The following is a 12,307-nucleotide window of genomic DNA, read 5'->3' as shown; positions in this document are numbered from 1 at the left end:
ATTCACCCTGAAAAATAGATGTGATTTGCCCTGAGGGAAAGAGCTAGCCCAAAGACATAGAGCAGTTTTTTCATAATCAGATAGCTTGCAAGTGGCAGAGCAAGGGTTTTAACTGAGGCCTATAAGACTGTGAATTCACAGTTTATTAAAATATACAGGATATTTATCAACCTAAGATCAAGTGTTAGAATATCTGGTAGATCCAACTAGTGTTATTGCTTCACAAATACCATGCAAGTAACATGAATGTATATTTTCAAAGGTTGCTTCAGAGCTCTCCTTGCCTCCTTATTCTGACATCTATTTGTTCTAGTGAATTATTAAATCATAGAATCAACCTTAAAGAAAATATTATAGCTTTATTTAAATAACAGAAAACAAAAAATTTCAAAGTAATTGAAAAACAGAAACTTTATTATTCATATCATGCTGGTGGTTCAGCAGTAAAGAATCTGCCAGCCAATGCAGGAGATGCGGGTTCAATCCCTGGGTCCAGAAGATCCCCTGGAGAAGAAAATGGCAACCCACTCCAGTATTCTTGCCTGGGAAATCCCATGGACAGAGGAGCCTGGAGGGCTACAGTCCATAGGGTCGGAAAGAGTCAGACATGACTTAGCGACTAAACAACAGTGCGTTTAAGAGTTCACTTAATTAAGGGGTTATTTTGAAAAAATCAAACAAATTCTACTGCAGCTGTATCAACAAAGTGTCTTTTTTTTCTTTTTTTTTTAATTTTTAAATTATTATTATTATTATTTTTTACTTTACAATATTGTATTGGTTTTGCCATACATCAACATGCATCCACCACGGGTGTACACATGTTCCCCATCCTGAACCCCCCTCCCACCTCCCTCCCCATACCATCCCTCTGGGTCATCCCAGTGCACCAGCCCCGAGCACCCTGTATCCTGCATCGAACCTGGATTGGCAATTCGTTTCTTTATGATATTATACATGTTTTAATGTCATTCTCCCAAATCATCCCCCGCCTCCCTCTCCCACAGAGTCCAAAAGACTGTTCTATACATCTGTGTCTCTTTTGCTGTCTCGCATACAGGGTTGTCATTACCATCTTTCTAAATTCCATATATATGCGTTAGTATACTGTATTGGTGTTTTTCTTTCTGGCTTACTTCACTGTGTATAATAGGCTCCAGTTTCATCCACCTCATTAGAACTGATTCAAATGTATTTTTTTTAATGGCTGAGTCTTAAGAATTATCACTTCCAATTTCTTTCAACCAGGTGTCAAGATTCAGGAAGGCAGAGTCTTTAAAGATTTTTTGCATGCCTTACGACTGCATAGTTCTGGGCCTACAGCAGGATCTGCACAATCTTTTTCAGAATTTTTGGTTATTAGTTATTGGTCTGACAGTGTTATTAAGCATACTTTTCCAAGTGTACTTGAACTACACTTGCCCTCATATTTATTATTCATAATCAAGTGCCTAAGTAACCATTCAGAGAAGAATAACTAACAGTAAAAGTGTGATTTTTTAAAACATGCATTATTAAGCTATACTAGGTTTTGATCAAATGCAATTCTGGTCTCCATCAACTCAACAGCTAACCAGTGGCCTCATTTCATCCTCAGTTTCCTAATTTTTATTTCCTTAAACTGTTGTAGCTGAACATTATCGCAGTGGATTTACTCTATTCTTTCTCCTTTATTTGCTATCTTGCCATTCCAAAAAAAAAATGAAGGTTAAAATTCATGAGCTATTAATTCACATACAAAGTGTTGACTACCTAATGCAAAATGAAGATGCTTTTAGCTTGATATTAGTAGTGCTAAGATACACATAAATTTTTGAGAATCATAGCTATTATTAACATTTGCAAAGCTTTAAAAATTTTAGTTATTTTTATATTAATATAGCGTTGAGACTACTATCTCCTGCCTGTGTCCAAGGACACCATCAGTAATAACGTCACCACCACATCAAAGTCTAAAAGTGATGATACAGGAAAAGGAAGAGATTTTCTTCATGCTTGGCTAACACATTTTGCTACTCCATGGCTTTCTGCCTCACTGATTCCTTGAGATGGCAAAATATGAAAATAAGAACCATCAGTAAACTGTCTTCATATCTCACAGGTTGATCAAAAATAGTTAACATAATACACTGAATATGATAGCTTCTTTAGGATTTATACACTTACTTAAAGGCAAATGCTATAAAAATCTACATAGATTCTAATGGTTGTTGTCATTAAAAATAACATTTGGCTGAAAATGTTAAGTAATATGTTTGCCTCTAATGGGATTAGAGCTGAACAACAGTAATAACTTTCAAATTACTCATACAATTACAACAGAGTGAGTGGCAGGAAGCAATTTTCTATTTTCATTTAGCTTTCTCCTCTGAGGGATTTTAAAAAAGGCTATAAATACTTCAGGAAAAAGTATGAATGCTACAGTTAACCACCCATGGGTTGGGCTGTCTTAACTTCTCATTGAGTGTGTACTGAGTCATGTTATATTTTCCCATAAACTTACTCTTAACAGAACTTTGAATAAAAATCACAGTACCATATGACTTGCCTTTAAATCTCAGATAAAATGAGCACTTATATGACTGAATAAAACAAACTCTACAAGCTGGATTGGTAACCACATTTATGTCACTGAATTTAACTAATTTTTGTTGCCCTCCCCCCTCCTCTTGAAGCAAAAATCTTTACACTGTGTGAAAAATGAAAATTTATATCAAGAAGTAGTATACAAATCCTATGGCTAATATTAGGTAAAATTGATATATGATTCTTTGAAAATATTGCTTTTTAAACTGTATATTTTTACTGTGTCCTAACACTATTTCACTACTGCAATTTTAGTAAGGAATAGTTGTTATTTTTGTAAAGAAACTTACATACTATAAGAAATCTGAATTTGGATCCATATTAAAATTTTTTCTACATTTCTGTTTCAAGCAAGTGGAAAAACTGAAATAATTATACAGAGACTATACATATACCTATCACTTATTCTGTAATTAACATTCACCATGGTTGTTTACCACATTCATTTATTCATCAATCCATCTTATTTTAAAATCATCCCTCATTCTAGGAAGGACTCTTTGTCAACTTAAAATCGAAAGGAAGCATGGGGAAATAGAGAAATGCCCACTATTGATGATGTTCAAACTTAGGCTGACTTTAGCAGAGAGAGTGCAAAAAATATCCAAGTCTCGGGTGAATAGCTGGGTTATATAAATAATTCTTGTAATCTTGATGATCTTCAGGTAAACATATGAGGTCAAAGATTTAAGTAATTTAGTAATGAGGAAACCACTACAAAAATGAGACTCATTTAAGAGAGAAATTGAGGAGCTATGTCAGAGAAGGCAATGGCACCCAACTCCAGTACTCTTGCCTTGAAAATCCCATGGATGGAGAAGCCTGGTAGGCTACAGTCCATGGGGTCACTAGGAGTCGGACACAACTGAGCGACTTCACTTTCACTTTTCAGTTTCATGCACTGGAGAAGGAAATGGCAACCCACTCCAGTGTTCTTGCCTGGAGAATCGCAGGGACGGGGGAGCCTGGTGGGTTGCTGTCTATGGGGTCGCACAGAGTCGGACATGACTGAAGTGACTTAGCAGCAGCAGCAGCAGGAATAATAAAGGGATACATAAAATTGTTATATAACATACACCATTAGTCACTAACTTAAAGGGTTATAAACTCTAATTTTGGGGTTATCTTTCCTACCAATTATTTGAACACTTATCAAAAGAAAATCTATAATTTAATATGTAACATAATCATGTCTGGGAACCTTAATCAATAGCAAACAGTGAGTCAAAGTTCACTCTGTAAATAAACTTTAGGTGGACCTGTGACTCCTACGATATTCAAAGGACATTAATCACTCCACCCCTAAAACATACACACAGCTTTTTTTCTTCTAATTTTGGATAATTCACACACACACACACACACACACACACCAGATAAAATTTATGTCAAGTATCTTGCAACACTTTAAAGCATGAGTTGAAACAAGAAGATATACTGTTTACAAACATAAAACCAATTTGTGGTAGGCAGAATTCTAATATGGACTCTGAAATTGAAATTCCCCCTCATCCACTAGGAACACAAGCTCTCTATAATCCCTTGTACTTGAGTGTGTGTGAGTGTGTTAGTCAGTCAGTGTGTCCAACTCTTTGTGACCCCATGGACTTCAGCCCACCAGGGTCCCCTGTCCATGCACTTCTCCAGGCAAGAATACTAGAGTGGGTTGCCATTTCCTCCTCCTGACCCAGGGATCGAACCCAGGTCTCCTGCATTTCAAGCAGCTTCTTTACTGTCTGAGCCACCAGGGAAGCCCAAGTGTGTGTGCAGGACTTATAAATATGATGATATTTCTCTTCTTGATTAGTTGGTATAACAAAAGTGAAGCAATTTTGCAGATGTAATCAAGGCTCCTAATAAACTGTTTTTAAATTAATCAAAAGTGAGGTTATCCTGGTTGAGCATGACTTAATCAGAGAGCCATTTAAAAGAGGATCCAGGTCTTCCTTCAAGAGAGGAATTCAGAGAAAGAGAGATCCAAAATGAGATTCTTCTGCTGGTTTTAAATAAGAAAATACCATGTTGGGAGCAGACTGCGGAGATGCCCATACGGAAAAGACCTGAGGGTGATCTCTATTAGCTGAGCATGGTCCCCAGCTGAGAATCAGAAAGAAAATAGGGACTCTGGCCTCCAACCACATAGAACTGAATTTGCCAATAGCCTGAATAAGTTTGGAGATAGATTCCTCCCGAGTCACATTTCCAGATAACATTGTATCCCAGATAGTATCTTAATTTCAGTCTTGTGAAATTCTGAGCAGAGGACCCAGTTGAAATATATTGCACCCCTAACCTACATAAACTGTGAGACAATATGTATTTTGAAAAAAAAATATGTATTTTGTGTTAAGCTGGTAAAATTATGGTAATTTGTTGCACAGCAATAGAGAACTAATACACAAGAGATTTTAAGGCTATGATTTCTGGATAAAGCCAATTACTATTATAACTCTATCAGGGTAGCAGTTCTCAACACATAACAAAATAAATACATTCCAACAAATGATAGCTCAGCATATCCAAATACTTGCTCAAATTATGAATCAACTAGAGTTCCAGATTATTCTTTCTTCTCAAAGCTTTCAGTGAATCATACTCTCAGAATAACCCTGGGTTTAAACTTTTAATCACATAAATTTTTTCTCACATATAGAAGAAAAATGCATTTCAACTTGTGCTTGATGTATTAAGGTAATTAGCTATCTCTTGAGGAAGATATGGCTTATTTTTTAATGACAATTGCTGTGAGTTGAGTTCTGTGGAAAACAGATACTGAGATGGTGTTAACTGTGCAGGAGGTTAGTAAGGAGTACCCTTAGACTTGGCACGTGTAAGGAAAGGGATGGAAGCAGGATTGGATAGAGGAAGAACTCAGACTGCAACTTGGTCCCCAAGACAACTTTGACCAACCTCATGAGGATCTCTGCTGCTAGAATATGCCTATAGAGTTTTTGGAGAAGGGCTGATATGGCCAGGAATTTACACCCTTATATTGACTTCATATTCGATGTAGATCAATCTGGAAATGGGTGCAACCTTAGAGGAGGTCGTTTGTTCTCTGCAGTTGAGGCAATTCCTTAAGGGACTGATAGCCAAAGACATTCCTTCCACAGCATTTTCAGCAGCTGGAACACTAAATCATTCGTTGACTTGGTATCTGAGTGCACGCAGCAATGTACTTCACATCTATACTACTGAGACATAAGTTACTACTGGTTTTATATCAGTAACTCTGAATGTATTCATCTTTTCCCATCAGAAAATTTTACATTAGGTTAGAAGCTGTATCCTCCATTTATCTTTACATGCTAATAGTGATTTCTGAAAGATGGATCAGAGATTACTCCTCAAAATAACAAATTTTTAGTAGCCCTATTGTATATTATTTATCTTGAGACAATGAAAACCCCAGGTCCCAGATCAGTGATTCGTCATTTTTTTAGGATCTGCCTTTTTAAATTGTCAGTGACTGGCATCAAGGATAAAAAAGATGTAACCATGTAACTGATTATCATAGCATGCACTTCAGGAACTGAAATGACTTAGCAGCAGCAGCAGCAGCAGCAGCAGCAGGAACCAGAGGGAGGGGAAAGTACATGAACTCATTCAGAGATTATAGTTATTGATGTTTTTTGATGTTTTTGTATCAAATAATGCATATTATCTTTCTTTATACTAGCACATACTAACACTGTTTTAGTCATTATCAGTCAAAATAATCAATAAAGAAAAACTATTGATAAATTGGATTGATTTTCAGTGAAACTGATTTTGCAATATGCTTTAAATGCATAGTAACTTGGTGCATAGCAGCTGAAAAGTAGTTAATTCATAGAATTTCAGGTCAAGGTTTCTGCTTTAAAGAACAGGATCTCAAAATTACCTGGCACTTTTTCCAAATAATTCTTCTTATATCTATCAATCAAAATTTACCAGAAATGACTTTATTATTGCTATAACTTTTGAAAATGGCCTCAGAAAATTTCAGCTACTGGTATTTTATGCAGTTCCCACCCTTTAAATAAGAAATTAGAAAATAAAATTATTGTCCTGAAAACAACACACAGTGTACCCTTATTGTTATGTTCCTTCTTCCTTAAAAAATTGGCTTGTGATAGCAGCTCTGATTTCCTTATTCCATATAATCACTTTAATACTCATTGATTTTATTCTTTAAACATATATTTTAATTACAATTTTTTAAAATACTAACAAGTAAAAAAATTAAAAAAACCAAACTGCTGCTGCTGCTCACTTGCTTAGTCGTGCCTGACTCTTCTGCAACCACATGGACTGTAACCCGCCAGGCTCCTGTGTCCATGGGATTCTCCAGGCAAGAATACTGGAGTAGGTTGCCATTTCCTTCTCCAAGGGATCTTCCAGACCAGGGATCGAACCAGTTTCCTGTCTCCTGCATTGGCAGGCAGATTCTTTACCACTGAGCCAGCTGTTAAGCCCAAAGCTTGTTTAATTTAGTTAATCCATTTTATAATACTCTGGTGGGGACTGACAATATTGGGCTGGCATTTCAGTCCCCTGACACATTCTGTTTATTATCACTGTTAGCAATATTATTGCTGGGCAAAACTTGACTCATCTGTGTTCCCCAGAGTACCCTCTCCCTCTTTTGTCCTCTCTTCATATTTCATCTGCTCATTTGATTCAGTGTTTCGTGGAAGATTTCATTTGTCTTTTCCAAAACAGAGAAACACATTCTACCCTAGCAAAAGTCTCATAAGCCTTTCAGGAACATTTTCCTTTATTTTCTTCTACCAATGCTATACTGAATTCACACTGATATCTGACAACGATTATCTGTAATGCCTCCCTCTCCTAAGTGTTGATATCTGATTTCTTAACAGTGAACTGTTTATTCTTTTGATATTAATCACTGTTCTAGAAAGAAAATGTAGCTACACATGCTGACTGTGATATGCAGAGGAATATCACATTTTTTGCTATCATCATTAAGATAGCCATCGCAAGAAACTGTTTGTTTTCAAAGGATACTCAACATGAAAATCTCATTCATGCAATTTCTTTCTTTTCTACTGTCTTCTGCTGTCTTTCTACTGCTTCATTAATCTCTATTTTGTTTTAGACAAAGAAAGTATCTTCAGACTCTCTATTGTACAGTGGATATTTCCAACACTGTCACCTCTAATACAGGCATGGGAAAAACCCTGAGGCTGGGAAAGATTGAGGGCAAGAGGAGAAGGGGGCGACAGAGGGTGAGATGGTTGCATGGCATCACTGACTCAATGGACACAAGTTTGAGCAAATTCCAGGAGATAGTGAAGGACAGGGAAGCCTGGCATGCTGCAGTCCATGGGATTGCAAATAGCTGGACGTGACACAGTGACTGAACAATAACAACAATATCCATGGGGTCGCTAGGAGTCAGACATGACTGAGCGACTTCACTTTCACTTTTCACCGTCATGGATTGGAGAAGGAAATGGCAACCCACTCCAGTGTTCTTGCCTGGAGAATCCCAGGGACGGGGGAGCCTGGTGGGCTGCCATCTATGGGGTCGCACAGAGTCGGACACGACTGACGCGACTTAGCAGCAGCAGCAGCAGACATAATAGATTTCCTAAAATACCATTTTTTTCTATCTTTTGCCTAAAATGCAGAGGAAACAAATGGTGCAGGCACAAAAAGAACACTGAGTAGTAAGTCAGGTGTCCTGCATTTTATTAGCTGCATGATTTTCAGCAGATTCTCAACTGCTCTGGTTCTAGTTCCTCATCTATAATACAGCCATGCCTGTCACAAATTAAAGTTTAAATGAAAAAATCTATTGTGCCTTGTAAACTACAAGTTATTTTACAAACATAACCAATTATTATCACATCAAGTCCAAATCTACCATTTTTCAAAGACCTCTAAAACCTGACCTCATGCTATTCATCAAGATTATTTACCATACCTCCTCCTTCACACTTGGTCTCTGTTGTCTACTCCTTTTCAAAATCACCCTCGTCATTTATTTTCATCTCTATACTTTTGCTCATGCCTTTCCCTGACATTTTCTCCAGTTTCCCCTCTGCCTATCCAAAGCCTACTGATTCCACTTCAGCAATGAAGCCTCCTTTGAGTACTCTAATTTTGAAGCTTTGCTGTATATCATTTTACTTTCTTTGACACTGCATTTACTATACACTCACTAATAATACATGTAGTAATATTTCGACTGTTCAAAACACTGTATGTAGCTTCACTTTTGGAACTGACATTCAGAATCAGTTTATGATACACATATTCATATAAACACACACACACACACACAGACACTAAACTGAGTATGCTACAGTCCTAACTTATTTATGAAATTGTAAAGAGCCTATATTATTTTAATATGCCTATAAAATATTGTGGAAACAATTCATTAAAATTCTAGAGAATTAACTTGGAGTTGGGAAGCATATTTAAAGACATAGCTCCTGTAGTTCTTATCCTATAGGTATCCATATAATAGTTTGGGGAATACAATACAAAATAACATTAATTACAAAATCAATATGTGACAACCAACATTGGGAGAAGTGCAAACTGACATTAATAGTTGATATAGAAATGGAATAGGGTTTCTAGAGGAGATAAAACATGAATTAGACGTTGAAGAATAAAAGACTGATGAGAGGGGACACATTTGAGACAGAAGCAACAGTATACACATAAGCAGGGAAGTCTGGGATGATTCTGTCAAACGGTGAATAATTCTCTTCAGGTGTATGTAAGGAAGAACAGTAGGAGGCAATTCAGCTCAAATGCAGTCATATTATACAAAAGTTCAACTGGAATACTATAGTGTACATATTTGATTTTTTGGTGTTATTGACTGCGGGGAGATATTAAAGGATGTTTGAACAAGAAAGCAATTAAAGCAATTGTACATCAGGGAATTTTAATATGGCTATGATATGAGGATATTACCAATGTAAGAAAAAGACACTGAATAAAGATAGGGCTTTCATCTCATAGGTCATTAGAGGCAATATAATGAGGTGTCAATCAGTCAACCTGTCTCTACATTTCTGAGCCAGATTAGTTGTAAAGTGCTGGTACCATTAATAAAGACTGGAAACAGAGAAGCAGATAGTGATTTTGTTTCTGTTTGTCTAGAGTTTGTTCACATAATTTTTGTTGAGCTATATCCAGGAGAATAGTCTTGGACTCAAACAGCTGACAACTAAAGTTTTACACTGATATGTATATGCATATATGTTTAAAGCTTGACTATTTATTGTATATTCCATGTGAAATTGATTTAAGAAAAGCAAAAACAAAAAACCCAGGGACTTCCCTGGTGGTCCAGTGGTTAGGAATCCACCTGTCAATTCAGGGGACACCTGTTCAATCCCTGGTCCAGGAAGATCCCACATGCCGTGGAGCAACTAAGCCCGTGTGTCATAACCACTAAGCATGCGTGCCCTGGAGCTTGTGCTCTGTCAGAGACGCCCATGTACCACAGCTAGAGAGTAGCCCCTACTTGCCTCAACTAGGGAAAGCCTGCGTGCAGCAACAAAGAACCAGCACAGCCAAAAATAAATGAATTTAAGAAAAAAAAAATCTAGGCAACACTTTCCAAGGTGCATCCTGAATTTCTAATTCCAAACCTCAAATGCTGCAGCCCCGCTGGCATGGTCTTAGTGTCAAACAAAACAGGTAACATGTTAACCTACTGTCTCATTAATATTTTAAAAAGATTACCAAATATCAAAGCAAAATATCACTTCCTAATGGCCTCAGCTCATCTAATTTAATAATTTAGGATCCATTACATTTGGCACTCCCTCAGGTGGATTTCCTTGTGATGCAATTGGCAATAGAACGCAACTCAGACTGGATTAAACAACAAAGTGGATTTTTAGCTCATATCACTGAAAACTCAAGAAGCAGCTTCAGCCATGGTTAGATTTAGAATAAAAACAAAGTCATTTGGATCGAGTCTCTTTTCATCTTTTGCTCTGTGTAAGCTCCATTTCAAGATTACACATGGTTGCCTAGCAGCTCCAGTTTCTTCCTTCATGGGGCATTTCACTACACTTGTTCCATCCTTTTAGCTTCAAGTAGAAGGCAATGGCACCCCACTCCAGTACTGTTGCCCGGAAAATCCCATGGAGGAGCCTGGTAGGCTGCAGTCCATGGGGTCGATAAGAGTCAGACACGACTGAGCGACTTCACTTTCACTTTCCACTTTCATGCATTGGAGAAGGAAATGGCAACTCACTCCAGTGTTCTTGCCTGGAGAATCCCAGGGACGGGGGAGCCTGGTAGGCTGCAGTCCATGGGGTCACACAGAGTCGGACACGACTGAAGCGACTTAGCAGCAGCAGCAGATGGGTAAAGCATTCTAAGAATGCAAATGTTGGATAAGGTATGGAAAAGTGAGTGTGGCCACAGAAGGAAATGAGAACCGTGCTTGAAAGAAAAAAAGTTTATCATACTCACAGATCCTAGAGAGGAGTCACTGCATGCCAGGCAGGGCCACAAAGGAAGCTCCAGGTTTTAGTCGGGTGGCAAAGACAGGAACAAAAGAAAACTCTAAGCTAGAGCCTTTCATGGTGCTTCTGAAGGAAAAGCAAGAAAAAGTAGAGAAAATTGTTTAAAATTGATTAGTTTGAATAATTATGGCAGGATATGGGCTATAGCGGAGAAGGCAATGGCACCCCACTCCAGTACTTTTGCCTGGAGAATCCCATGGACAGAGGAGCCTGGTAGGCTGCAGTCCATGGGGTCGCTGGAGTTGGACACGACTGAGCAACTTCACTTTCACTTTTTACTTTCATGCATTGGAGAAGGTAATGGCATCCCACTCCAGTGTTCTTGCCTGGAGAATCCCAGGGATGGGGAAGCTTGGTGGGCTGCCGTCTATGGGGTCACACAGAGTCGGACACAACTGAAGTGACTTAGCAGCAGCAGCGTGGGCTATAGGGTGGTCTCTAGCTATCTGTAGCTGACCCCAGGATAAGTCAGAGGAAATACAGGCTTGTACAGGGGAGTCAGATAAGGAGGTGTTTGAAACTACAGACTCAGGGTTGTTTTGTGTATGAAAGATATGCTCCTGGCTAGAGAGTTTTGCTGTCTCCAAGAAACGGCTAACTGTGTGTGTGGGGGGGGGGGGGTCACTCTCCAGCCAGCAAGATTTTGAAAATATCAAAACATCATAAAATACTGAAAATAAAATCATGATTAATGCGTAAAAAGAATGTTCCTTTTTTTCTGGCATTTCCTACAAAAATCCAGAGATTTACTGTATTTGCTTTTACTTTCGTCACATGTTGTTGTTGTTCAGTTGCTCAGTCATGTCCGACTCTTTGCGACCCCGTGGGCTGCAGCACGCCAGGCTTCCCTGTCCTTCACCATGTCCCAGAGCTTGCTCAAACTCACGTCCATTGAGTCGGTGATGCCATCCAACCATCTCATCCTCTGTCATCCCCTTTTCCTCCTGCCATCAATCTTTCCCAGCATCAGGGTCTTTTCTTATGAGTCAGTTCTTCGCATCAGGTGGCCAAAGTATTGGAGTTTCAGCATCAGTCCTTCCAGTGAATATTCAGGGTTGATTTTATCACATGACCACTGCTTAAAAATTTACTTGTTCAAAGGAATATAAGGTACTGTCAACCTAAATAAAGAGGTACAACTGAGACAAGCTCAAATTACCTGAACCTGTCTTTACTCAGGAACAGCTAAGAACTACAATTCTAGAAGGCAC

The 12,307-nt window shown here is 38.2% G+C and overlaps 1 long non-coding RNA gene across 1 annotated transcript in view; it reads right to left on the bottom strand.

Moving 5' to 3' along the window:
* Positions 1-12,038, bottom strand: part of LOC123331816 — a 43,487-nt gene extending 31,449 nt beyond the window's left edge. The window contains exons 1-2 of the long non-coding RNA XR_006548608.1: positions 11,983-12,038; positions 11,044-11,162 (exon numbers count right to left, since the gene is read on the bottom strand). This is a non-coding gene — a long non-coding RNA (uncharacterized LOC123331816). The remainder of the gene's footprint in view (positions 1-11,043; positions 11,163-11,982) is intronic.
* Between the last annotated feature and the right edge of the window lie 269 nt (positions 12,039-12,307).

Source organism: Bubalus bubalis, chromosome X, assembly GCF_019923935.1.
Source record: "Bubalus bubalis isolate 160015118507 breed Murrah chromosome X, NDDB_SH_1, whole genome shotgun sequence".
NCBI classification, from domain to species: Eukaryota; Metazoa; Chordata; class Mammalia; order Artiodactyla; family Bovidae; genus Bubalus; species Bubalus bubalis.
This window is presented reverse-complemented; position numbering and strand designations above follow the sequence as displayed.